General features: G+C 43.9%; 1 long non-coding RNA gene across 14 annotated transcripts; it reads left to right on the top strand.

Moving 5' to 3' along the window:
* Positions 1–835: 835 nt before the first annotated feature.
* LOC109739472 (uncharacterized) lies at positions 836–6,741 on the top strand. 14 transcript variants are annotated; one of them, XR_005771952.3, is made up of 11 exons: positions 851–1,300; positions 1,457–1,513; positions 2,276–2,402; positions 3,148–3,195; positions 3,494–3,636; positions 4,337–4,459; positions 4,551–4,651; positions 4,752–4,911; positions 4,977–5,082; positions 5,209–5,933; positions 6,139–6,741. It is a non-coding gene; the product is annotated as an uncharacterized lncRNA (long non-coding RNA). The 14 variants fall into 14 exon arrangements; XR_005771948.3 differs by having other exon boundaries at positions 838–1,300; positions 1,457–3,016; XR_005771943.3 differs by having other exon boundaries at positions 839–1,300; positions 1,457–3,195; positions 5,209–5,327; positions 5,720–5,933.
* Positions 6,742–27,381: the final 20,640 nt, after the last annotated feature.

The raw sequence follows: 27,381 nt of genomic DNA on the forward strand, positions 1-27,381 counted from the left end.
TATTCGATAGAGCATCTGCACCCCGGTCCGGTTATCTCAGCCGTTTGTTTTCTTAGGGATCCGCGTCATTCACAGGGGCAAAACAAAGTCACGGGCACGTTTTGGTCCTAACCTTGTTGGGATGTACAGGCCTATGCCTGTGATCAGTCTACGTTTGGAGTATATGGAACTGTTCAGCCCATAGCTGTTCACACCGCATGCAGTACAAGAAGACAACCGCATCAGACAATTTTCTTGGAACCCATGGAGAGTCACTGTAGTACACACGCGTGCACTTCTTGCCTCCTGCTATTTCCATTGCTTCTGTTTTATAAAAATGAGGAACAGCGTAGACGGCCTGCCCAATTTTCGGTTGCTCGTGTTAGGAACTGTAACAGTGAAAATGAGAGTGAGAGAGAGAGATGCATCATGCATGCAAAAGCTGGGAGAGAGAGAGTATCCATGAGCTCCAACTAGAGCTGGCTAGCTCGGTCTTCTCTCTCTTCCCTCACTTTGCATGAGCCTCCATCTTGTATTCATGGCTGACGAGCTCCCAAATCATGAGAATGAGAGATGCATGCAAAGATTTGTGTTCTCTCCATCTATTGAGCAAAGATTGGGGGAGAGAGAGAGAGAGAGAAGAGAGAGAGAGAGAGAGAGAGAGAGAGAGAGAGAGAGAGAGAGAGAGAGAGAGAGAGAGAATCCATGAGCTCCAACTAGAGCTGGCTAGCTCGGTCTTCTCTCTCTTCCTTCACTTGCATGAACTCCATCTTGTATTCATGGCGGACGAGTGCTGAACTCATGAGAATGAGAGAGATGCATGCAAAGATTTGTGCTCTCCATCCATTGAGCGATAAGACAGAGAACAGCAGGGTGGTGTGTACAGAGCGTCGCCATTAGCAGTCACGGGTGCGCGTCTGTATGCTGGGGCGCTGTAAGACAAGATTCCGCAGAACCTACTGCAGAACAGTACCCTATGACGCCAATGACCTTAACAGCTACCTGCCACGGGAATGGATACACTAAAACTGGAATCTGTGACAGGCATCTCGAGGTACAGCGTCATAACTCAACGGCAAGGATAACGCGGCCGGGGTGCAGGTGCTCAAAAAATCCGCATCCGGAGACGGCGAGCCCATGGAGAAGCGCAACCAAGAGCCGTCCCTGTCGTCGTCCTTGGGCTGAGAAGGGGAGGGGAGGACGAGATGAAGAGAGGAGGGAGAGTGAGACAGCGAGCCCATGGAGAAGCGCAACCGGGAGAAAATCTGCCCGTCAGCGGTACGAAGGCGACAGCCCTCTCCACCTCCGTGCGGCCACCCAGGTATGCAGTGCATTGCTCTATTCCAAGGCGCGTGCCTGTCTTATTTGATATTGTGTGTGCGTGCCTGTCTAAATTGTTGTTGTGTATGATTTGCTCCGTCACTGCGCATTCCTACTATCCTAACGATGGCTGCCAAAACGTTTGTTGTTCGTTCAGGTTCTTTCAATACTGCACCTGCTTCCTCTTCCTCTGCTTCGAATCGATCTTTAGTAGGTACGAACCATGGTCTTGAAGCTCATGCATGTTCACTGTTTTCTGTAGAATACACGGATAATTAAAACCTATACGGGAGACGGACATTCTTCTTCCACTTCTCTACATCATGCTACCCACCGGGCGTGGATATTCACCTCCACCAATTTCGTTGATCCTATGTGCTACTTCAGTTTATTAGCTACGTTTATACACTATTCTTAAAGGCCTAAGCCCAAATCGCATGTTAATTCCCTGCGCAATTTTTGTTATCCTAATACACCTTGGCAAAAAAAATTGGCACTCAGGATCGAACTCACAGTACTTAACTTTATACCTTCAATGCTTTTAACTGGGTGTGTGATTCTTTTGTTACTAAATAAGATTAGCTTCTCCCTATGCATCTGTTGTTTGTTTGATAATTTATTGGGCATATTTTCAACTGGAAGACACAAAGGAGGTGGCGTAGTGGCATGGAGATCCTGGTGTTGAGTGTCTTGTTTGTCTGGCTACTGTTCTGAATAGATGGTAACACTAATTATTGAGGCTAAATGATACTGTTATACCGCTTTCTTGGCCTAAATATTATTTAGTAAACATCTTTGTTCCATATCCTATTAATATGCGTGCATCTTCTCAATTTATTCCCATTGGTGCAATGCCTATTTGATTTTATTATTAGCTATTATGGGAAAGTTAGTACTAAGTACTGCCCTTGAGCAAGCGCTTTCTATTTATTTGATTCAGTTAACGAATTCAGTTTTCCGTGGTCGATGAATACAGTAGGAGCCTGGGATCTTTTAACCACAGAGATGCTTAATTAGTAATCAAAAAATGCATCATTTCTTTGTTGGAATTCTATTGGTTCGGCCGTCGACACGTCTCTCTTCAAGGCAAGGTCAGGTCTAAGGTGAGCTCATCATATTTTCTTTCTTCAATCTCAGGTGAAGATATATTTCCTGTGCACTAAGATCCATTTTTTGTGTGAATGAGGAGGCCAGACAGCATTTTACGAACCGTTTATGCCTCTGAACCGGACCATACCGTGGGTGATTGACGATTGTCTTAGTGTGCATAGCTATATTCTTGGGTGCATGTTAGATCTAATAATTTTGACAATCTGTTAGGTGACAGACGAAAGATTTGCTGATACGTTTGCATTTATCGAGTTCGGTGCAGAAGGCATTATTATATCTTCAGATGCTACATTTATGTTTTTCAGCAGTTAATTGATGGTTTGATACATATGGCACATTTAATATAGCGGGTGCTAGAGCTGCACTTAACCTTGGTAGCACAATGCTTGGGTTCTACCCTGTTAGAGTCTTGCCTTCAAAGACAACTATCTTACCTGTGAATCCAGAAATTCTTCCGGTGGTAGGTTGTTTGATGTTTCACCTTCTGCCAGCTCCATTCTACTTATCCACAATACCAACAACAATATCCTATTGTTCCTGGCCCGTAGATGGGGGATTAGAAAGAAATGGTCCTATAAACGGTTTATTGTAAAATATGGATAAGAAGGTACACACTCGTGTTCTACTTCGACATCGTATTGACTTTCACTTGCTCATTTCCTCATCATACCTTTTTTTATTTCAAGACACCGCAATCAAATCAGATGTTTAATTACAATTTACCTGTTTTCTCTGCAGGTTACTCAATTAGATGTAAAGAGTTTCTTTGAAGAACTTTGTGGGGAGGTGAGTTATGGCGCATATCCAATCATCGTGCCGCATAGCTTCTAAATAAGTATCTGTCTCATGGTGTAAAAAGTCCATAACTTTTGTGAGACTAACTCTAAGACAAACATATGTGATAGTTCAAGTGAGACATGATTTAGCTCAAGTTTTGTTCATCTCTAAGATTAGAAAACAAATTAAATGTCAATCATGTCTTTGGTCAGGCTCCTTTGTAAATACTAACATATCTGATCATTTTATTTCATGTTTTCTTTTTTTTACTTGTCATCATGAGAGTTTCCCATCTTTTGGAATGTAGGTTTACTAATTTTGGCTCAAGGGAGACACATTTTTGGCTGGCACGACATTGAATTCTCCGGTAAGAACCTCCACGGGTGTTGAGAGATGGTGGGTGATACAGCGATAGGTGGCACTGGGGTCCAGTTGTGATCGTATCTGCTGGTACGTTCATCATCATCATTCCATAATTTCTTTGCACCAAGACGTGGATCTTAATGGCTTACTGACATCCTAATTTTCCTTCATGGTGGTTTGAGTTTGTTGCCTGCGCTTATTACTAGGAAATGAAGCTCTCAGCCTGGTTCTAACAAACTTAACTGGACTTTTGCACAGGCAATAAATAAATACAATGTGTATTAAGATGTTAAGAGTCCTTCTACTGATATTTTATTTAGTTCTTCTTCTTCAATGACACATTAATTAAGTTTCAAAGTTAAATGTCATTTTTAGTAAATTGTTGTGTGGTACATTCTTTAGGTAGTTGATTACGTTGTCTGAATCTTTGTAGCTGTTGCCTATAGCTTATGGCTATGGTCCTCCAGCCGAGTTATCTCTGGCTGTAGAATCAGCAAAGAAAGGACCCACTGTTGGTCTCATTGGCCCTGATCTTCCATTCACAAACAATTAATGTGTATGGGAGCACGAATTCAAAGTAGCACATTTTCACAGCCGTGAAATGCAACAGCATGTTTGGATAGCTGACCAAAACGAATCTCACTGAAAAACTAAAATATTTAAGTAACACTATATGCTCCTCTCCTTATCAATATGAGGAAAACTGAACAAAGTACCTTGCATGAGTTGTAAATAAATAATTCTGAATTTATCAATAAGGAACGTGACATTTGCATGTGTTCAATAGGCTATGCTGATTGCCCTGGTGAATGACAATGATATCTTTGGGGAAGCTTCAGAAAGTACATCAACTTCTGCAACATCTGTACCTACTGCAGATCTTACGAGTATTGATCAGCTTCTCAAAACAGTATGTCCTTGTCAGAATCATTATTTAGCATGTGAAGTCATTTTTGTTCTTTGTTCTACACAGTATAATCATTATTTTGTGTTTGCGCTAGAGTGGTGGAGTTAATGAGCCAGGATGAAGTTCGAGAAGTTGCATTATACCATGTAAATATTAAGGTTCCACTTTAATGAGCTGTGGAAGACAAGTGCACCGGTAAGTGTTCGAAATTTTAAGTGTGTTGGTGGAAGTGGAAGGGGGATTGTGAGTAGGATCTGTCATTAACAGAGGTGGTGAACTTGGATTGGTCATGCAGACATAGCTGTTGGAGACATAAGAAGATGATGAAGAGCGATTTATGGGTAAAAAATATAGTGAATAGATTTGCACGTGAAGTCAAGTGTATGCCCAGACTCGAGCAGGTTCGCTGTTATTGTTGTTCTTGTGTGTCAAGGCTTTTGGCTGCAGACTTGCAGGTATACATACGAGTCCATGCTTAATTTTTGTTACGTTTCTTACTTACAACTGTTATTTCTAGCAGAAGGGGCAGCTGGGGCATGGGGACACTCTTGCGTAACCTCCAGCTGTCGTTTCTAAACTATGAAGAGAATCGTATGCACTGCCCTTCATTTTAATTGTGTAAACAGGTGTGTATGGTATTGCTAAATCCATGAACATATAGCATCCAACATACTTGAACTTAATAGTCTAACAACATTACATGTTTTCTCGACATGTTTCCAAATGCTAATTAGAAGTTGTCAGTTCTGCAGATACAACATAATTGCAGCAGCTGTTGGAAGAAATCACACGGTGGTTGTAACTAGCGAAGGGGAAAGTGATTTTCATTTGGTGACAACATGCATGGGCGGGAGGGGTTCACTAAGGAGTGGTCGACTCCCTTGCCTGTTGCATTTTTTTCTTTATGGTTGATAGATGACACAACTAGAAGTGCAGTAAATACGACTTATATTGTCACCTGTTCTTACAACCTACCTGTTTGGGTGATAATGAAACCAATAAAAATATGGCGGCCATTAGTCAGTGTTTCACAAGTCATGTATAGATCTTTTAGTTTTGTGGCCTACACGCTTATGTGTAATATTTATCTGTTGATAATCATCTTTGTCATATATTGCTAAGGACATGAAAAATGATGTGTTTCAAAAACCATGAAGAGCATTAGTTTGGGTGTTTTAAAAATCTTGTTAGTCACAATCTTATGACTGTTTTAGACGGAAAAAATCAATTGACAAATCTAATGACTTCGTTTATGCTATACAGGTGAGTGATAAGCTTGATCATCGGAGCTTGTGAAACCGTGTGAGATTTTGAATCCCCACAACAAGCCCGAGAGGCTGGCACTAATCACGAGGATGGGGGCTGAGAAGATGCATGACAAGCTCCCCCATATGATCAGAGTTGTGCGTTAAGCAGGGCTGATTGTCACCTGGGTCAGCGATCCCATGCACCGGAACACCATCAGCGCATCTTGCAGGTTCAAGACAGGACCATTCGATGCAATCCGAATAAGCATGATAACTTTTTGCATAATTCGACACAGAACAACCTACCTATATCTGATTTTTCACGTCAGTTGTTACCGAACCCCATGCCATTTAGACATCCAATAGCATTGTTTGGACTTGTCAACTTTGGCATTGCATGGTTCTGAATTTTCACTGTTTCTTATGGTTGTGCAGGCTGAGGCTTTGTTTTATGTCCATGAGTGAGAGGGAGCTACCCTGGAAGGGTTCACCTAGAAATGACATGGCAGAACGTTACAGAGTGCATTGGTGAATCCAACACAATGACCTGAAATGATCTCATTTCCCGCTACCACACACATTGCGACCCCAGGCTGAATGTGTCACAGTCGCTCGAGCTGACCTTCACCATTTTCGATAGGCTAAGGAAGAAGGACATGGAATAACCTCATATCTAGGGTACAAGCTTAAGATATCTATCTTATGTTTCTTCCCCGCAAAACTCTCTTCTGCTGCTAGAGGACATAATTTTACATTCTTTAGTTTTTTTAGTAGTATAGGTGGCGTTTGATTTTGGAAATACCGAGAAAAAATCTCCCTCAAATAATAGGATATAGTTGTTTTGTTGCATTACCAATTGTGCTTAGTTCAATTTCTTTCGTGTTCATCCTTTCTTTGATGCAGATAGTGTGAGGGAGATTACAGGAGACCTGACAATAGATTACTCATTCGGTATCTGCTGAGATTGTACATAATGTTTATTGATTAAATTTGGAAATGTAATATGAGAAGTAAGGGCATCTATAGTGCTTCCCTGAATTTTAAGTCCTCAAAAGACACTCCAAGTTCAACTCAAATTTTTAGGAGTTAAAGGTTATTGCAACCAGCCCTATGAAGGAAATATGCCCTGGAGGCAATAATAAAGTATTATATATTTCCTTATATCATGATAAATGTTTATTATTCATGCTAGAATTGTATTAACCGGAAACATAATACATGTGTGAATACATAGACAAACAGTGTGTCACTAGTATGCCTCTAATTGACTAGCTCGTTAATCAAAGATGGTTATGTTTCCTAGCCATAGACATGAGTTGTCATTTGATTAACGGGATCACCTCATTAGGAGAATGACGTGATTAACTTGACCCATTCCGTTAGCTTAGCACCCGATCGTTTAGTATGTTGTTATTGCTTTCTTCATGACTTATACATGTTCCTATGACTATGAGATTATGCAACTCCCGTTTACCGGAGGAACACTTTGTGTGCTACCAAACGTCACAACGTAAATGGGTGATTATAAAGGTGCTCTACAGGTGTCTCCAAAGGTACTTGTTGGGTTGGCGTATTTCAAGATTAGGATTTGTCACTCCGATTGTCGGAGAGGTATCTCTGGGCCCACTCGGTAATGCACATCACTATAAGCCTTGCAAGCATTGTGACTAATGAGTTAGTTGCGGGATGATGTATTACGGAACGAGTAAAGAGACTTGCCAGTAACGAGATTGAACTAGGTATCGAGATACCGACGATCGAATCTCGGGCAAGTAACATACCGATGACAAAGGGAACAACGTATGTGTAGTAACTCGAAACGGGAGTTGCAGAATAAACAGAGACTAGTAAAAGGAGAGGTGACGATGTGTGTTGGAAGTAGTTCCAAGATTGATATGATCATCATCGCACACTCCCTATACTTTCGGGATTAGTGTTGAAACTAAATAAGTTTTATTTGGTGTTTACGTTGAGCATGAATATGATTTGATCATGTTTATTGCAATACGGTTATTCATTTAAGTTAGAGAACAATTGTTGTTCTGTTTACATGAATAAAACATTCTATGGTCATACACACCAACGAAAATGGTTTGTTGGATCTCGATCGTAGTGATACACATAATCATAATATTGAAGCCAAAAGATGCAAAGTTAATAATGATAGTGCAACTTATTTGTGGCACTGCCGTTTAGGTCATATTGGTGTAAAGCGCATGAAGAAACTCCATACTGATGGGACTTTGGAATCACTTGATTATGAATCACTTGATGCTTGCGAACCATGCCTCAAGGGCAAGATGACTAAAACGCCGTTCTCCAGAACTATGGAGAGAGCAACAGATTTGTTGGAAGTCATACATACAGATGTATGTGGTCCAATGAATATTGAGGCTCGTGGCGGATATCGTTATTTTCTCACCTTCACAGATGATTTGAGCAGATATGGGTATATCTACTTGATGAAACATAAGTCTGAAACATTTGAAAAGTTCAAAGAATTTCAGAGTGAAGTGGAAAATCATCGTGACAAGAAAATAAAGTTTCTATGATCTGATCGCGGAGACAAATATTTGAGTTACGAGTTTGGTCTTCAGTTAAAACAATGTGGAATAGTTTCACAAATTTATGCCACCTGGAACACCACAGCATAATGGTGTGTCCGAACGTCATAACCGTACTTTATTGGATATAGTGCAATCTATGATGTCTCTTACCAATTTACCACTATCGTTTTGGGGTTATGCATTAGAGACAGCTACATTCACGTTGAATAGGGCACCATCAAAATCCGTTGAGACGACGCCTTATGAACTGTGGTTTGGCAAGAAACCAAAGTTGTCGTTTCTTGAAGTTTGGGGTTGCGATGCTTTGGTGAAAAAGTTTCATCCTGATAAGCTCAAACCCAAATCGGAGAAATGCGTCTTCATAGGATACCCAAAGGAGACAGTTGGGTACACCTTCTATCACAGGTCCGAAGGCAAGACATTCGTTGCTTAGTATGGATCCTTTCTAGAGAAGGAGTTTCTCTCGAAAGAAGCGAGTGGGAGGAAAGTAGAACTTGATGAGGTAACTGTACCTGCTCCCTTATTGGAAAGTAGTTCATCACAGAAATCTGTTCCTGTGACTCCTACACCAATTAGTGAGGAAGTTAATGATGATGATCATGTAAACTTCAGATCAAGTTACTACCAAACCTAGTAGGTAAACCAGAGTAAGATCCGCACCAGAGTGGTACGGTAATCCTGTTCTGGAGGTCATGTTATTTGACCATGACGAACCTACGAACTATGAGGAAGCGATGATGAGCCCAGATTCCGCAAAATGGCTTGAGGCCATGAAATCTGAGATGAGATCCATGTATAAGAACAAAGTATGGACTTTGATTGACTTGCCCAATGATCGGCGAGTCATTGAGATTAAATGGATCTTCAAGAAGAAGACGGACGCTGATAGTAGTGTCACTATCTACAAAGCTAGAATTGTCGCAAAAAGGTTTTCAACAAGTTCAAGATGTTGACTACGATGAGAGTTTCTCACTCGTATCTATGCTTAAGTCTGTCTGAATCATGTTAGCAATTGCCGCATTTTATGAAATATGGCAAATGGATAAACAAAACTGCATTCCTTAATGGATTTATTAAAGAAGAGTTGTATATGATGCAACCAGGAGGTTTTGTCAATCCTAAAAGTGCTAACAAAATATGCAAGCTCCAGCGATCCATCTATGGACTGGTGCAAGCATCTCGGAGTTGGAATATACGCTTTGATAAGTTGATCAAAGGATATAGTTTTATACAGACTTGCGGTGAAGCCTGTATTTACAAGAAAGTGAGTGGGAGCACTACAGCATTTCTGATAAGTATATGTGAATGACATATTGTTGATCGGAAATAATGTAGAATTATTCTGCAAAGCATAAAGGAGTGTTTGAAAGGATTTTTTCAAAGAAAGACCTCGGTGAAGCTGCTTACATATTGAGCATCAAGATCTATAGAGATAGATCAAAATGCTTGATAAGTTTTTTCAATGAGTACATACCTTAACAAGATTTTGAAGTAGTTCAAAATAGAACAGTCAAAGAAAGAGTTCTTGCCTGTGTTACAAGGTGTGAAATTGAGTAAGACTCAAAGCCCGACCACGGCAGAAGATAGAAAGAGAATGAAAGTCATTCCCTATGCCTTGGCCATAGGATCTATAAAGTATGTCATGCTGTGTACAAGATCTATTGTATACCCTACACTGATTTTGGCAAGGGAGTACAATAGTGATCTAGGAGTAGATCACCGGACAGCGGTCAAAATTATCCTTAGTGGAATAAGGATATGTTTCTCGATTATGGAAGTGACAAAAGGTTCATCGTAAAGGGTTACGTCGATGCAAGTTTTGACGCTAAATCTAGATGACTCTAAGTCTCGGTCTAGATACATATTGAAAGTGGGAGCAATTAGCTAGAGTAGCTCCGTGCAGAGCATTATAGACATAGAAATTTGCAAAATACTTACGGATCTGAATGTGACAGACCCGTTGACTAAAATTATCTCACAATCAAAACATGATCACACCTTAGTACTCTTTGGGTGTTAATCACATAGCGATGTGAACTAGATTATTGACTCTAGTAAACCCTTTGAGTGTTGGTCACATAGAGATGTGAACTATGGGTGTTAATCACATGGTGATGTGAATTATTGATGTTAAATCACATGGCGATGCGAACTAGATTATTGACTCTAGTGCAAGTGGGAGACTGAAGGAAATATGCCCTAGAGGCAATAATAAAGTATTATATATTTCCTTATATCATGATAAATGTTTATTATTCATGCTAGAATTGTATTAACCGGAAACATAATACATGTGTGAATACATAGACAAACAGTGTGTCACTAGTATGCCTCTACTTGACTAGCTCGTTAATCAAAGATGGTTATGTTTCCTAGCCATAGACATGAGTTGTCATTTGATTAACGGGATCACCTCATTAGGAGAATGACGTGATTGACTTGACCCATTACGTTAGCTTAGCACCCGATCGTTTAGTATGTTGCTATTGCTTTCTTCATGACTTATACATGTTCCTATGACTATGAGATTATGAAACTCCCGTTTACCGGAGGAACACTTTGTGTGCTACCAAACGTCACAACGTAAATGGGTGATTATAAAGGTGCTCTACAGGTGTCTCCAAAGGTACTTGTTGGGTTGGCGTATTTCGAGATTAGGATTTGTCACTCCAATTGTCGGAGAGGTATCTCTGGGCCCACTCGGTAATGCACATCACTATAAGCCTTGCAAGCATTGTGACTAATGAGTTAGTTGCGGGATGATGTATTACGGAACGAGTAAAGAGACTTGCCAGTAACGAGATTGAACTAGGTATCGAGATACCGACGATCGAATCTCGGGCAAGTAACATACCGATGACAAAGGGAACAACGTATGTTGTTATGCGGTCTGACCGATAAAGATCTTCGTAGAATATGTGGGAGCCAATATGGGCATCCAGGTCCCGCTATTGGTTATTGACCGGAGAGGTGTCTCGGTCATGTCTACATAGTTCTAGAACCCGAAGGGTCCGCACGCTTAAAGTTACGATGACAGTTATATTATGAGTTTATATGTTTTGATGTACCGAAGGTTGTTCGGAGTCCCGGATGTGATCACGGACATGACGAGGAGTCTCGAAATGGTCGAGACATAAAGATTGATATATTGGACGACTATATTCGGACACCGGAAGTGTTCCGGAGAAGTTTCGGATTAAACCGGAGTGCCGGAGGGTTACCGGAAACCCGTGGGGAAGTATTGGGCCTTAGTGGGCCTTGAGGGGAGAGAGAGGGCAGCAGCCAGGAGGTGGCGCGCCCCGTCCCAGGAGGAGTCCTAGTTGGACTAGGAGAGGGGGGCGCAGCCCCCTTTCCCTCTCCCTCTCCCTCTCTTTCCTTCCCCCCCCCCCCTCTTTTCCTAGTAGGACTAGGAAAGGGGAGTCCTACTCCTACTAGGAGGAGGACTCCCCCCTCTCCTTGGCGCGCCTAGGGCAGCCGGCCTCCCCCTTGCTCCTTTATATACGGGGGCAGGGGGCACCTCTAAACACACTTGATATACGATATTTTAGCCGTGTGCGGTGCCCCCCTAAACCATATTACACCTCGATAATACCGTTGCGGAGCTTAGGCGAAGCCCTGCGTCGGTGGAACATCATCATCGTCACCACGCCGTCGTGCTGACGAAACTCTCCCTCAACACTCGGCTGGATCGGAGTTCGAGGGACGTCATCGAGCTGAACGTGTGTAGAACTCGGAGGTGCCGTACGTTCGGTACTTGATCGGTCGGATCGTGAAGACGTACGACTACATCAACCGCGTTGTGATAACGCTTCCGCTGTCGGTCTACGAGGGTACGTGGACAACACTCTCCCCTCTCGTTGCTATGCATCACCATGATCTTGCGTGTGCGTAGGAAATTTTTTGAAATTACTACGTTTCCCAACACCCTAACCCTAAAACTTGACTCCCTATAACTTTTAGGAGGGAGTAGATGATGAATGTTGCAAGACATGCAAAGTTTTGCAAGGGATTTCAAAGAAGCACTCGAAATAAAGTTGTCTGGTTGGAGTTCTGAGTATAGACGGGTAATGAATTCATAATAGAAACATTTATTTTTGTTATCACTATATTCTTTATATTATTAATTTAAAAAACTGCAGGAATGTGTATGCCTATTTTGTTTTTCACTAGCTCAATGCCCGTGCGTTGCAACGGGACAAAATAATTTTTTCAAAAAAGTTGAACATAGTCGGAAATATATATAATTCCCACATCTTAAACTTCGATAATTCCGATATCAATTTATGCACATACATTTCTCGAAAAAGAAACAAATACAAGCTTTAAGAAAGGAAAACAAAAAATTCTCATGTGTCCATAAGAAGCGGCTAAGATCAATATACATCTTGACCAGTACCATCTTATCCTGGGCGTACCCACAAAGGACATGAACTAAATCCTAGGTCTGCAGTTGCATCTACTACATATTTTTAACTGTTCTAAAAAATATAAGACACAAAGCACATGTGATCTTCAAGAATGGAAATCTGATATGTCATTAAAACGTGTGCAGCATGTCTAACTCGGCAGGATCTACAGAGATAATCATTTTCTCAGTACATGGAAGACAATTTTCTGCAACTGATCGACAGCTCATGGAATACCACATGTTACAAGGTAGCAACCTGGATACAATACTGCCTCGTCTTAAGCAGCCTCTCCAGATCTCCAAGCCGTGCCTTCTCCACAGATAACCCCTCCTCAGATTCTTGCAATGAGGAGATTGATGTTATTGGACAAAACACAGCCAAATCTATTAGTATATGTGGAGAGAAAGAAACACGTACCTGCATTTGTAGTTGTGCAGCGCGGCAAGAGCCCTAGAGAGCAGTAGCACCGGCTCGATCTGTACCTAAAGCTGATCCTTTTGCCGCTAGATGCCCTCGGTGGCCTCCCTCCTCCCGACGACGAGCTCGTATGGCCGCGCCCGCTGCAGCTCGAGCCGCCACCTCATCTCCATGCATGTTGTACGGTGGTGGACGCCTCCTGCGCGGCCCTGGCATGGCCTGCATCCCTCTTACTCGCCTTGTCTGAATCAGCAGCGGCCCCGGCTACCACGGGAGACTCCTCACTCCCGCTTGGCAACCTCCTCCTCGCAGCCATTGCGGCGTCTCCCGCTGGTCAGGAAGCGCCTGTGTCTGTGTGACTTGCTCCCGTCACATGGCCCCAGGGTCTTCCTTATCATCATCGTTGTCTCCTCATCATCGTTGTCGCTTGGCCACAATACCTGCCTTCCCCGCCAGACCGGAATGTCGGATCTGAATTCACCGTGGGGTTTGGGAGAGGGGACTCAGGGGAAACGGGGCGGCGGGGTAGATGGGAGCAGATGTAGTTGGCAGCGAGGACATCCCGTGATGGATTTTGGGAACGGGGGCTGGTGATTTCGGCGGCGATTAAGGAGATAGACCAGGACATAAGATGGGACCAGCGGACGAAGCGGTGTGGGGTTATCGGAAGTGGGAGGTCCGACGAAACTTAGCGACGTAAGAGAGGAGACGGAACCATACGGTTTTTTTAGGTAGTGGAGATTTTATGTTCTAGTGGGACGGTAAAGAATTGATCAAGCCGGTTTGCCCAGTGAGTATTGTCCATTACATATTTTAAGAACTTCGGCGTGAAATTTTCATACTAACTACATATATTGTTTGTGCGGGATGGGTATGAGTTGAGGAAGCGGTTTTTATTATACTTGCTAAAACATCGTGGGAATGAAGCTAAAGACAACTTTCATGATATTGTGAAATAATTTCTTAAACGCATCGTCTAGATATTGATAGTTTTGTAATAGATGTTTAGTTCGAGCATCGCTCAGTTTGTTACATGGACATGTCATTAGTCTTTCTTTTTGTTATCAATTTACATTGCAAAAATGGACTTCAATTATTCAATAATTGTGTTTGTGTTATATTGTTTGTACATTTGAAATTTAACATGTAACTCTTGTAAACTATTTCAAAAACCCGTGGCAACGCACGTGCACTTTACTAGTAGTCGTAATAGTCTAGCGTAAGTTGTTTGCTTATTTATTTCCTTATTGTCTTGTTTATTTGTTTGGTTGTCACCGGTGCGTGTCGGTCCTAAACAAACAGTTTAAAACCCTTTCCGCGACGGCATCTGGAACCGTCTCCAAGTGAGTGTGGGCTATAGGGGGTCCTTCCCACACGACCCAGAAACTGTCGGGGATATGCCCTCCTGGCACACACGTTCGGCAAAATGAGGTCGTGTGCGACCGGCGAGCACTCAAATACGGAAATACGTACAGTAGAGCTAAAAAAATACAATTATACAACAAAATTATTTCCGGTCGCAAGTACATCCCACACAGTCAGTCCCCGCTAAACATTTCTGTTCGTATGCACATCCCACACAGTCGCTCCAAGGAAAACGTTTCCGTTCACAGGTACATGACAAACAATTTTTCCCGTTAAATCGTTTGCATTATTGAATGTAGCACACACGGTCCGTAGAAGAAACTGTGTGGCAAAGGCTGTCCATGACACAGAGTTTTTATGTGGTAAACGTTTGCGCAAGGTAGCCTAACGCAGATAGTTTTCAAGAGAAAGTCGTGTGTGATTGTTCATTGATCCAACAAGGTTTATTCCTAAAAACTGTGTGCGTTGCCTGAGGTCATCGCCCACGGTATTTTTTCAACAACCGTTTGCAATATCAAAACCCAATTAGCAGGCTAATTGCCCTATTATTAATAATCCATTTATTAATCTAGTTGACATTCATATTAAGCACACAATATATTTCATTTCCATATTAAGGAAGCAGAATTTCATAATTGAAATACATCAGAGTACAACATGATATAGCTTCAGCACTCAGCTACCCCATTACACAACTGCACCAGCAGCAAGTTCCACATGCAACATGTAGAACCTTTTGAAATTAGCATCATAGACGGTATATAGACAGATGCATCTCATCTGGAAAACTGCTGAAGCGGAAGGCGAATATTGAGCCTTCATTCATGTTGAAGGTCTTTGCAACTTTAGGCCACTGCCTGTGGATGATTGACCGTCCGTCCTTCGACCTCTTCAGGAACACTTCAATATTGAACCGTGGGTGTTGTATGAAAACCTTCCTCGCCTTCTGACCATAGAGGTGGTTTGAGAGGTAATCATCAGTGAACTGCTTTGGAAAGGCCTGAAAACAAGGATGTGCATAAATATCTTCTCTATATTGGACATGGGGCAAAGGAATAAAAAAAGGCAAGGTATAATAGTTAGTACCATCTTGTAGTGAACTGATGTCTTCTTCATTGTGCAGACAAATATCTTGTTGTTTTTTGTCGCTATTTTCTTTATCCTAACAATCTTTCTGAGTTTCTTTATTTCATTGATATTCATGGACAACTCATTTCCCCATATGCAAAAAGGGTCGAACAGTGGGTCAAAACCTCTGACAGCAGGACCTACATGTGCAAGATCAAATTGTTAAAAACCAAAATATTAGAATGGTTCCTGCAATTGCACAATAATGTGCTATTAGACAACAGACCATGCACGTGCTAACCTTGATTGTAAACCTCAGTGCTTCCCATTGTTTCCCTGCAACACATATAAGGTAGTTAGTCATCAGGTTAAGTAAGGGTTCGCATGCTATCAGTAAAATATGTTGATGAAAAATAAGCACATTGCATATCATCAGATTAATTGAAGCCACACAGAAAATCCATTTACCCAAACCAAGCATGATTAAGAACTAGGAAATATAGCACTTGTATATGTTTCTCATGTATTAAGTACAACCAAATTCGATTTATTCCTCACATGCACAACAATACAAAATTCTACCCACGACAATTGGACATCGCATTGCAGAATTAAACCAACCAGTTAACTAAACACGACAACAAATGAACCAAACATTAACTGAGCACCACATTGCACAATATAACATTGAACCAAGGAGTTAACTAAACACCACAACAAATGAACCAAACATTAACTGAGCACCACATTGCACAATATAACATACTCCTAATAGAAGATCAGAGAGTTAACCAAATAGTTAACTACAGCCAATTGTAGCAATTGTATTTGTTTCTCATGTATTTACTACAGCCAAATTCAATTTATTTCTCACATGGTATACAATAATAGAATGCACCCACAATTTTGTAAAGATAAATTCGATTTATTTCACACATGGAAGACAATACAAAATTGCAGCCTAAAGAATTGAACATCACATTTGCAGAATTGAACCAAACAGTTAACTAAAGACGACAACTAATTAACAAAACAGTTAATAAGTGAGCACTACACTGCACGACATATAGAATATATACACTAGAGCAACAGATTGCATGGTGAAATTAGATAGCACAATTCACTAGATTTTGTGAAGGAAAGGCAGGACCAGCACACGCAACGGGTAAATCGAGCATGCTTAACCGGCGTAGCTAGCAATTGGCAAGGTGCTCCTCCAAGATCTGGGGGTCGGCACGAATGGCAGCCATCGCAACCTCATCCGCGCGTGCGGCCGCGATTTGCTTCTCCGCTGCCAAATGCTCCTTGAGGTCCTGGCTATACTGCGTGCACCATGGCTTAGGCCGGCGCTTATTTGGTGGAGGGGTCGGTGATTTGGGTGGAAGGTGTCGCGCTCACGCCAGCGGTCGAGGCATGTGGGATGTGGAAGGAGGAGGGGGATGGGGGTCGGGTGTGGATTACCTGCCTGGATAGAGGAGGCCGAGCAGTGTGAAGGAGGGTCGCCGGCGAGGAGGCGGCGGCGCTGCAAGCAAGGAGTGAAGGTTTCAACTTGGAAAGGAAGGCGGAAAGAGGGGAAATGTGGCTTTGGTAAGGGGGAGGGGCGGGGAGGTAGATATTTCCGCGGAAGCCGAAAATTTGGAATCGCTTCAGCCAAAAAACTAGCGCGCAAAGTGTCATCAGACACGGTCCCTTATTCAGAACTGTGTACGATATGTGGACATCACAAACGATTCAAATAGCTTAACCCGTGTGTGATGAGTTTGAACGTCAAAAGTTTTGGTTTGAATTTCCATAGTTACAGTGGTCATCCACGTCATTGCATAATTTGGGTACACAAAGGAGACTACAGCACACCCACACTTCTTAATCGAGCAAGTTCAGCAATTAAACAGAGCTAGCTGACCTCAACATTACTCTAACAAATTAAAGACAGGCGCTCTTAATTAAACAAAACATAGAGTACTACTACGGCTGGTGCTCGTCGATCTCCATCGCCGCCTCCATGTCCAGCTCGCGCCCGACGGTCTCCTAGGGACACTACTAGGGAAAACCTTATACACAGAACTTTAGCAGTAGCGCTTGTTAAAAAAAGGCGCTAGTGCTAAATAGCAGTAACGCGTGCAGGATAAGCACGCTACAGATACAAACCTAGCAGTCGCGCGCCTAACTATAAACGCGCTACAACTAAAATTCTCACGACTAAGCCGATAAGCTACACATAGTAGTAGCGTTCTTATTTAAACCGCGCTACCGCTATGTCTATTGTAGCAGCGCTTTTACGTAGAAAGGTGCTACTGCTAACGAAAAGAAAATAAATCAAACAACAAATAGAAAAGTAAATGAAAATGAAAGAAATAGAAAAAGGAGAAAGGAAAAAATAAAATGTAAAGAAAAATAGATGAGAAAGGGAAAAAAAGAGAAAGGTTTAGCAGTAGCGCATTTTGCGAAACGCGCTATAGCTAACTTAGCTATAGCGCGTTTTCTTTAACGCGTTACCACTATGTTTCACTTAACCAGTGGTTTTCCCTCCACACGGCCACCACTTCTCCCCCAAATTCCTCGCCCCCACTTCGCTGCCGTGTCCCCAATTCGCCGTCGCCCCACTTCGTCGCCGTCTCCTGCCGACGTCAACGCCCTCGGAGCCACCAGAGCCGCGCGTCGTTGACGCTACCAGAGCCGCCCCCGACGCCACCGGAGCCGCCCTCGACGCCCCTGCCTCCCTCGCCGTCACCGGAGACGCCCCTGCCTCCCTCGCCACCACTGCCTCCCTCGCCACCACCGGAGCCATCGTCTGTAAGCACCCCTCCTCTCTCTCTCTGATGCATAGCACAAACATTGGACATACTAACTAGCTGGGTTAACTAGTTTAATTAGGTTAATTATCTAGGTTAGTGCAAAAATGTAGTTAGGGCTTTGACAGAGAACTAGTTAGGATAACTAGTTTAATTAGGTTAATTATCTAGGTAAACTAGGTTAACTAACTAGCTCGGTTAATTTGGTTCGTTAGGTTAACAAGCTAGGTTAACTATGTTCGCGAGGTTAGAGTAAAAATTTATTTTCGACCACTATTTTTCTAGGAAAAGAATTTAGGCAAGTTTTATTTTAAAGATGATCCCTTCCTAGACTTTTATTGTTGATTACATCTTTTCATTGAAGTGTCATGTTATATCTTTTCATTAAAGTGGTTCGATTGTGCCCAAGTGGCCTTTTGTTGTTTCCAAGGAATGAAGCCGAGTGGCCTATGTTTTGCCGGAATGTTGATTCATTTCCGTTCTGGCAAATTTTAGGTGCTCGATTTGTCCACTTTTTAGCAAAGGTCACGCCGAAATTTTCCGTGAATTTCGGCATGACTTGTGCTACAAACTAGGACATATCGAGTGCCCGGGATTTGCCGCACCAGGAAGGAGTCAACGTTCCTGCAAAACATAGGCGTTTTTATGTCATTATTCATTTTATTAGGTCTAGAATTAATTGACTAGATTTAATCGTAGGAAACATGGCAAGCAACGATGAAGGACAGGGTTCTGGTGATTGCGACGACGTCTACCTGGCGGCAGATGAATTTTTGAGCTTTGCCGACGATCAACGGATGTTGTTGCTGGGCCCACCTATCGCATCGGGACTAATACCGACATGCAGACCGGCGCTGAGACTGAGACCGGTGCCGAGACTGGCACCGAGACCGGCACCGACACTGGCTCCGAGACTAGCGGAGCCGGTCTAGAACCGAAAGCAAAGAGCCAACGGCTTCCTAACAAGCTCAGGACTACTAGACTGGTGGTCACGGAGGTGGACGACGGCAATTTTGAGCCAACCGCGCCCGAGGAAGCGCGCGCGTGCTACAGCAATCAAATAGGTTGCATCGTACGGACAACCGTCACCATCAACGATGAGAAACTACAGAAGATAGATAATATGAGGCCCTCCCTCCTAAAGAAGCTGCACCAGATATTCTTGTTCCCAGGCCGGAACGAAAAGGATTATAAAGATCCAAATAAGGACTCGGCAATGAAGAAGATAAACAAACACGCCATGACCAAGTTTAGCGACGCGTTGGCCGCCTGGAAAACAAGGGTGAAATATCGGATCGTCAACAAGAAGGAACCCTACTCCGAGATTGTAAAGGACAATCCGACAATCACGGAAGACCAGTTTGAAATATTCAAGGCGGCTTGCGAGGCCGAAGCTGCCAAAAAAAGTCTAAGTACATGAAGGGGCTTCAAGAGAGGAACATTGGGAGCCACCACCTCGGAAGCCGTGGTTACGGCGGGAAGAGGTCCAAATGGGCCAAAGAGGACGCGGAAGCCGCGAGTCTGGCATCCCAGACCCCTTGGCGGAGTTCACCGTCCCACAGGAGCGTGACGTCCTCAGGGCCTGGCACCATTGGGACCCAGTGAAGAAGGTTTTCGAGACGAACGCGGTCACGACGGAGTTCATAAGACTGCTGGTAATTTTAGTTTTTGATCAATTCAACTGCACGTTAGTCATATTTGTAAACGATCCTTGTGCCTTTTGCAGAGAGAGCAGCACAAGATTGCGGCCAAAAGCGACTCGTCGTCTGAGGCGTTGGCGAGGCCCAAGTGGGACACTCCATTCAATCGGGCGTTGAACATACTGAAAGGACTCCCGATGGAGATTCGACCATCATATGGATGCGTGCACGGTGTCGGAGACGGCGCCACGTGGAAGAAATACTACCGTGAGACCACGAAGGAGAGAAAGGAAAGACGGAGGTTAACTGAAGAAAACATCGACAAGAAGGTTGAGATTGCGGTTGAGAAGAAATCATCTGAGACAGTCGCAACAGCGGTAGCTGCCGCAAAACAGGTGCTTATAGATATGTCTACTACCTTGGTTCCGGCCATTTTCAATTGGAGCAGGCAAAATCTGGGGAAAAAAGCAGTGGACTTTCCCCTTGCTGACTTCTTGGGGAGCAGCTCGAGTAGCATTGCACCAGCACCTGCACCTGCACCTGCTCCCACACCGGCTCCTGCACCTGCTCCCGCAACGGCTCCCGCACCGGCTCCGGCACCGGACGTGCTCGGCGGTGCTTCGTCTTTGGCTGAGCTCGACGCCCTCACGGTATCTGTCACACCGGCCCCCTTCAATAAATGTATAATCTCCCATTTTCGTTGCATTTTGGATGTCTCACGTCGCAGACTTTTCTTTGCAGGCCGACGAAAACCTGTGCACCATATTGTACACCATCGGCGACCAGAAGGTGGACGTGGGAAAGGCGAAGATAGTGAAGTCGAAGGAACAATTGTTCCACAGCCGGCCGATCCCCCCGGACGTCTCCAAGGTTTCTGTGGCCAGTGTCAAACCGGGCCACGAGAATTTGGCTCCTCTGGTACTAGTGGGGGATGACGACGAGATCCCGCGGCGGCTTGGTTATTGTTGCAATGGGTGGGTCCTGTTGTGGCCAAAGAGTCTGCTTCGTCTGAAGGCAGCCGGGAGCACACCCACGAGCACGCAGCCTCAGCAAGGTATGAACATCAACACCCCACCTACCCAATTAGCGTCGGGTGTCGGGCTGGGTGATAGCGGACGGGGTAAGGAAGAGGCTCCATTAGTCGCTGATGACATCGCCATGGATGTGGATGAGGATGACGATGACACTCAACAGTATGTCAATACTGGCGCCTACTTAGGGTTTGACTGTCATGAGTCAGTGCCTGAATTGCCGTCTCCGGAGTCTGAACGTATTATGGACAACCTTCCGGTAGTAAAGAAGAAGTCTAGGAAGAGATCGAGGAAAGGCAAAAAAGCTGATACTATGATCCAGCTGCCTCAGCAGCCTCGGGTTCAAGACCGTATAGATATCCCTGGTGCGGCAAAATGGCATATCCCCGGTCAACCAATCCTACCTGAAGTAGCGCTACGGGCCAGATTCGGCGATTTAAGGAGACTTCATGACGATGTGCTGCGGATAGAGAAAGGCCTCATCGCCTCAAAAAAAATCCAGGATACCCACTCTATGTGGTTAACGTGCCGCAGCAATTGTCGTACATGGACACATTCCCCGCGGAGAAGTTCTTCCTTCGATTCGATTACATCTTCGACATGTTTCACTTGAAGAAGCTGGATTTTACGTTTGTCCGCCTTTATGCCTTGCACATGAACTACCTCATCGGGGTTGAGAAGATACCTCATATTTGTGTCGCTGACCCGTACTTCATGCACGAGGGCTTCTTGGGAGTCTGCGCAAAGCACCATGAATTCGCGAGGGAATACATCGTCAATTTCATGATCGCCAATAAGGACAAGGAGGCGATTCTCGTGCCTTATCATCCCCTGTAAGTGATCCGCGCGGATATCCTTCCTTCGATTTCAATCATTCATTTGCACGGTGGAGGCTAATTAATTTGAGGTGTACTTTGCGCAGCGGCGGGCGCGCCGTCCTCATCATCCTCTACCCCCGATACTCCCACACTCTTTACTTGGACTCGTCGAAGAACATTAACAAAAAGGATTACACCCACATCAAGTCTATTCTCGACAGTGCTATGTTTTACTACGGCGCACGGGGTGGAGAGGTCAAGGACAAGAAGACAAGGGACGGCAGGCCCGCCTTCGGCCATAAGACCGACTTCTGCTGCATCCAGCAACTGAGCGATTCTCTAAATGATGGATTCTATGTCCTACACCACATGCTGGAGTACAGACGGGATCACCAGAACCTTCGCATGTCACCTAGATCCGGCGATGCCCATATTCTACAATGGGCAAAGAACTTAGGAGATATCAAGGATCATCAACTTCGAGCTGAGTTCTATCACATCCAACGCGAACTTGCCCAAATCATCATGAAGGAGGTCGTCGAAAAAACAGGGATGTTCTACAAAGAAGGACAAATGTCGTGGGAAGACGTCCGAACACGCGTAGACGCTCAGCGTCTCGACCTGAAGCCTTTCACTAAGCTCGGGGACTATCTCCCCGACTTGGATGGATGGCACCACCTGTTGGAGTGATTGTCGATATATGACAATGTCTCCGTTTAGTCCATACTTTCTATATGACGAAACTTTGAGTTATGCACGACGAAACTTTATTTGTGATGTAATTAAACCGTCCTCCTAGACTAGCGACGATCACTCTAGTTAGGGCATTGTGGGTACGATGAACTTTGTTATTTATGCTTATGATATGTTGCTTCTATTTTTGCCAAGTCTGTCTCTTTCTGTTGCTCAACTATATATGTTGCATATCATCGACTCATGTGACGATGCAGGTGCATAGATCATCGATGGCGAAGAAGTGCTACGCCAAGAGTATATATACGACGAGTGGCCGGAGTGTCAGGCCCAGGTGTACCGGTTTCCGGTTTCCGAGCGACAGCCAGTAGTTAGTTTAGGTTCACGCTAATGCGAGAGAGGGATACGAACTCATGTACTACATAGTTCCTCTCTCACTCATAGTGATAGCTCTTCTCGCGTATATCATTGTTTAGATGGATGACGATGTAGTTGCAAGTAATCGAGACTTGTATCGCTATTTTTGAAATGATGACGAGAGACCACTTTGTGTTGGATGATCATTATGATGATGACATGATTTGATGAGACTATTTGTATGTATATGCTATGATATGCTAAACATTATTGTATAAAGCCTATTCAAATACAAAACAAATATGCAGAAAAAAAAGAAACTAATAAAACTAGCAGCAGCGAGGGGAACAAAGTTAGCTGTAGCGCTCCCTTACCAGTAGCGCGTCCTGCTAAAAGCGCTGCAGATATTAGCAGCAGCGCTCTTCACTAAAGCGCGCTGCTGCTAGCCATGTATAGCAGTAGCGTGGGATGACAGGCGCTACTGCTACACGTTAGCTGTAGCGCCTTACCAATAGCGCGTCCACCCGCGCTGCTGATAGGCAAAATACCCGCGCTACTGCTAGGGTTTTCCCTAGTAGTGGGAAGGGGCTCCATGGCATCCATCGCACCATACTCGGCAAGCATCTTGCCATCCGCGTCCGCCATCTCTTTGGAAAAGGCCGCCACGAGCTGGGCGTGGGCGGACGCGGTCTGGGCTTGGACGGGCTCCGTCGTCGCAAGGTATGCGGCGGAGGAACAGACGGCTGCTCGAACGCTCTCGGCGATTGCCAGCTCTTCGGCCGTGGGTTGCCGGCCGTTGTCGGAGAAGCTTCGTTCGATTTGTGCGGTGACCGCCAGGAGCTGGGCGTGAGCAGCCTTGACATGGTCGTGGGCGGCCTCCATCAGGGCTAAGGCCGCCGCTGCGGAACGGACAGCTGCTATGCCGCTCTCGCCAGTTGCTATCCCCGAGGCAGATGTTGCTGCCGCCACCTGAGAAGCAACAGCGGCCGTTTGGGCTGCCTTTGCCGCCCAGTCACAAATTGTGGCCGCGCTCATGCACCTTGTTAGCACGCGCATGGCGGCTACGGCCGCGCTCTCGCTGGAGTGGGCCACCGAAGTTGCCTTCACGAAACGAGTCCACGTACCCATATTTCACCGGTGATGATTGAACAGTGAAATGATATTTGGGGAGCGAGCTAGTGTGCTTCAGACGCCGGTTGTGGACTGTAGCCGACGCACCTTCTCGCGTAAGCCATAGGCGTACTATACACCGACAGTGCTCCAAGATATTTTGTACTACATCTCGCACGGTTGCTGATAATAAACTGTGTGCGATCTACTTGATTTTCATCTTGATTTGAATTACATAATGGGGTCACAGCAGCAATGGACGGTGTTTGAATTGCTAGACCTTTTATCTGGAGTGAACATGCAACTATATGTGTGTCGTAAAAGAATTGGAATTATTCAGGGTTTGTTTGAACATTTTATACATTAAATTGGTTTTCTAGCCATTTCAGGTGAACAATTTAAATTTGAACTACATGCACATGCTCCAGTGCATATAAATTGGTTGGAAAATCAAATCGGTGTCCTTGGGTGCATGCTTAGGTCCCATGCAAGAAATGGGAATGAATTTCATACACCGGGGCACCGTTGATTGCCGGCAAAACATTGAGATGCCTGGTTTTTAAATTCTAGTAAATCCAAAACTCGTCTGAAATTCATGAAACTTGGCATGCTATCATGAAGCGGCATCAACATGCCGTGGTACAAATGTTGTCCCATTTGGGGCAGGTTTGGGTATATGCTTCTCACAAAGCGGAGCTTCTCACAACAAGCATGATGGTTTTCGGTAGGGAACATCCCACCTTTGGAGACGAAACGATATCCATTGCCTCTTATTGCTTTTAAAAAACATTCTCGTGTCGACATAGAACAACAGGAGTGTTGTGTGATATATTTTTTTGATTTTTCGGGGTTCGTTTGGACATTTTTATGCATTAACTGAGTTTTCAATGTATTTTATGTGCATAATTCAAATTCGAACTACATGCACATGCTCCAGTGCATATAAATTGGTTGAAAAATCAAATATGTGTCCTTGGGTGCATGCTTAGGTCTCATGCAAGAAATGGGAATGAATTTCAAACACCGGGGCACCGTTGATTGCCGGCAAAACATTGAGATGACTGGTTTTTAAATTCTAGTAAATCCAAAACTCGTCTGAAATTCATGAAACTTGGCATGCTATCATGGAGTGGCATCAACATGTCGTGGTACAAATTTTGTCCCATTTGGGGCAGGTTTGGGTATATGCTTCTCACAAACCGGAGCTTCTCACAACAAGCATGATGGTTTTCGGCAGGGAACGTCCCACCTTTGGGGACGAAACGATATCCATTGCCTCTTATTGCTTTAAAAAAAATTCTCGTGTCAACATAGAACAACAGGAGTGTTGTGTGATTTTTTGTGATTTTTCGGGGTTCGTTTGGACATTTTTATGCATTAACTGAGTTTTCAATGCATTTTATGTGCATAATTCAAATTTGAACTACATGCACATGCTCCAGTGCATATAAATTGGTTGAAAAATCAAATATGTGTCGTCGGGTGCATGCTTAGGTCCCATGCAAGAAATGGAAATGAATTTCAAACACCGGGGCACCGTTGATTGCAGGCAAAACATTGAGATGCCTGATTTTTAAATTCTAGTAAATCCAAAACTCGTCTGACATTCATGAAACTTGGCATCCTATCATGGAGCGGCATCAACATGTCGTGGTACAAATTTTGTCCCATTTGGGGCAGGTTTAGGTATATGCTTCTCACAAACCGGAGCTTCTCACAACAAGCACGATGGTTTTCGGTAGGGAACGTCCCACCTTTGTGGACGAAACGATATCCATTGCCTCTTGTTGCTTTCAATTTTTTTTCTCATGTCAACATAGAACAACAGGAGTTTGTTGTGATTTTTTGTGATTTTTCGGGGTTCGTTTGGATATTTTTATGCATTAACTGAGTTTTCAATGCATTTTATATGCATAATTCAAATTTGAACTACATGCACATGCTCCAGTGCATATAAATTGGTTGAAAAATCAAATTTGTGTCCTTGGATGCATGCTTAGGTCCCATGCAAGAAATGGGAATGAATTTCAAACACCGGAGCACCGTAGATTGCCGGCAAATCATTGAGATGCCTGATTTTTAAATTCTAGTAAATCCAAAACTCGTCTGAAATTCATGAAACTTGGCATGCTATCATGGAGCGGCATCAACATGCCGTGGTACAAATTTTGTCCCATTTGGGGCAGGTTTGGGTATATGCTTCTCACAAACCGGAGTTTCTCACAACAAGCATGATGGTTTTCGGTAGGGAACGTCCCACCTTTGGGGACGAAATGATATCCATTGCCTCTTATTGCTTTCAAATTTTTTTCTCGTGTCAACATAGAACAACAGGAGTCTTGTGTGATTTTTTGTGATTTTTTGGGGTTCGTTTGGACATTTTTATGCATTAACTGAGTTTTCAATGCATTTTATGTGCATAATTCAAATTTGAACTACATGTACATGCTCCAGTGCATATAAATTGGTTGAAAAATCAAATCTGTGTCCTTGGGTGCATGCTTAGGTCCCATGCAAGAAATGGGAATGAATTTCAAACACCAGGGCACCGTTGATTGCCGGCAAAACATTGAGATGCCTGTTTTTAAATTCTAGTAAATCCAAAATTATGTTAACCATTCACGTGACGCCACCTGCCTTGGTTTTAATGGCTGTAGGAGGTGCCATGCGGACAGCTGCTTGACCTTGACTGAACGGGAGGCGTGCGAGCGTCGTCCGGTGCGCAGGCTGACCGAGAGGCGTGCATGCTGTCCTTGAGTGCGCAGGCTCACCGGGAAGCGTGCGAGTTGTACGCTGCGTAGGCTCACTGGGAAGCGAGCCTTTTTACTTCCATGGCCGCCCGCCTTGCTCGCATCCTCTCCATTAATGGCGCCCAAGCCGCAGTTTAATTTGCTTTTTAAATATAAAACACTCATCGCAAACGTTTTAGTTAGAACACCCGTATGAAATCCGACAGCTTCCCCAGGAAGCCAAGCTAAAATGTGCCGAGCAGGATTTCTGCAGCCCTTGATCGCAAACGTTTTAGATAGAACACCCGTATGCAAAGTGAGAGCAGCACAGGATTTGTGCATCCCTTCAACGCAAACGGTTGTTTTGGATGACCCGTGTGCAACCACGTACAAACAATTTGGTAAGATTTGTCAATCCTTGTAACACTGCGATTTGTCAAAATATGAAACTAAAAATCACTAGCAGTATCTAATTTTTGTAACTAAAATTCAGTAATTAAGCATAGATTCATTCATAGATTAAGCAGTCGTTCTTAATTTATACAAACAGTTCAACTCGACAGCTGAACCGACCAAACTCTTCCCCAATTGTTGCCAACCACGTACTGAAATAGCTGGTTCAACTATATATACTAGCTAATTTTAAGTACGTTGTACAGTTCCACTACATCTATAGTCAGAT

Source organism: Aegilops tauschii, chromosome 3, assembly GCF_002575655.3.
Source record: "Aegilops tauschii subsp. strangulata cultivar AL8/78 chromosome 3, Aet v6.0, whole genome shotgun sequence".
NCBI classification, from domain to species: domain Eukaryota; kingdom Viridiplantae; phylum Streptophyta; class Magnoliopsida; order Poales; family Poaceae; genus Aegilops; species Aegilops tauschii.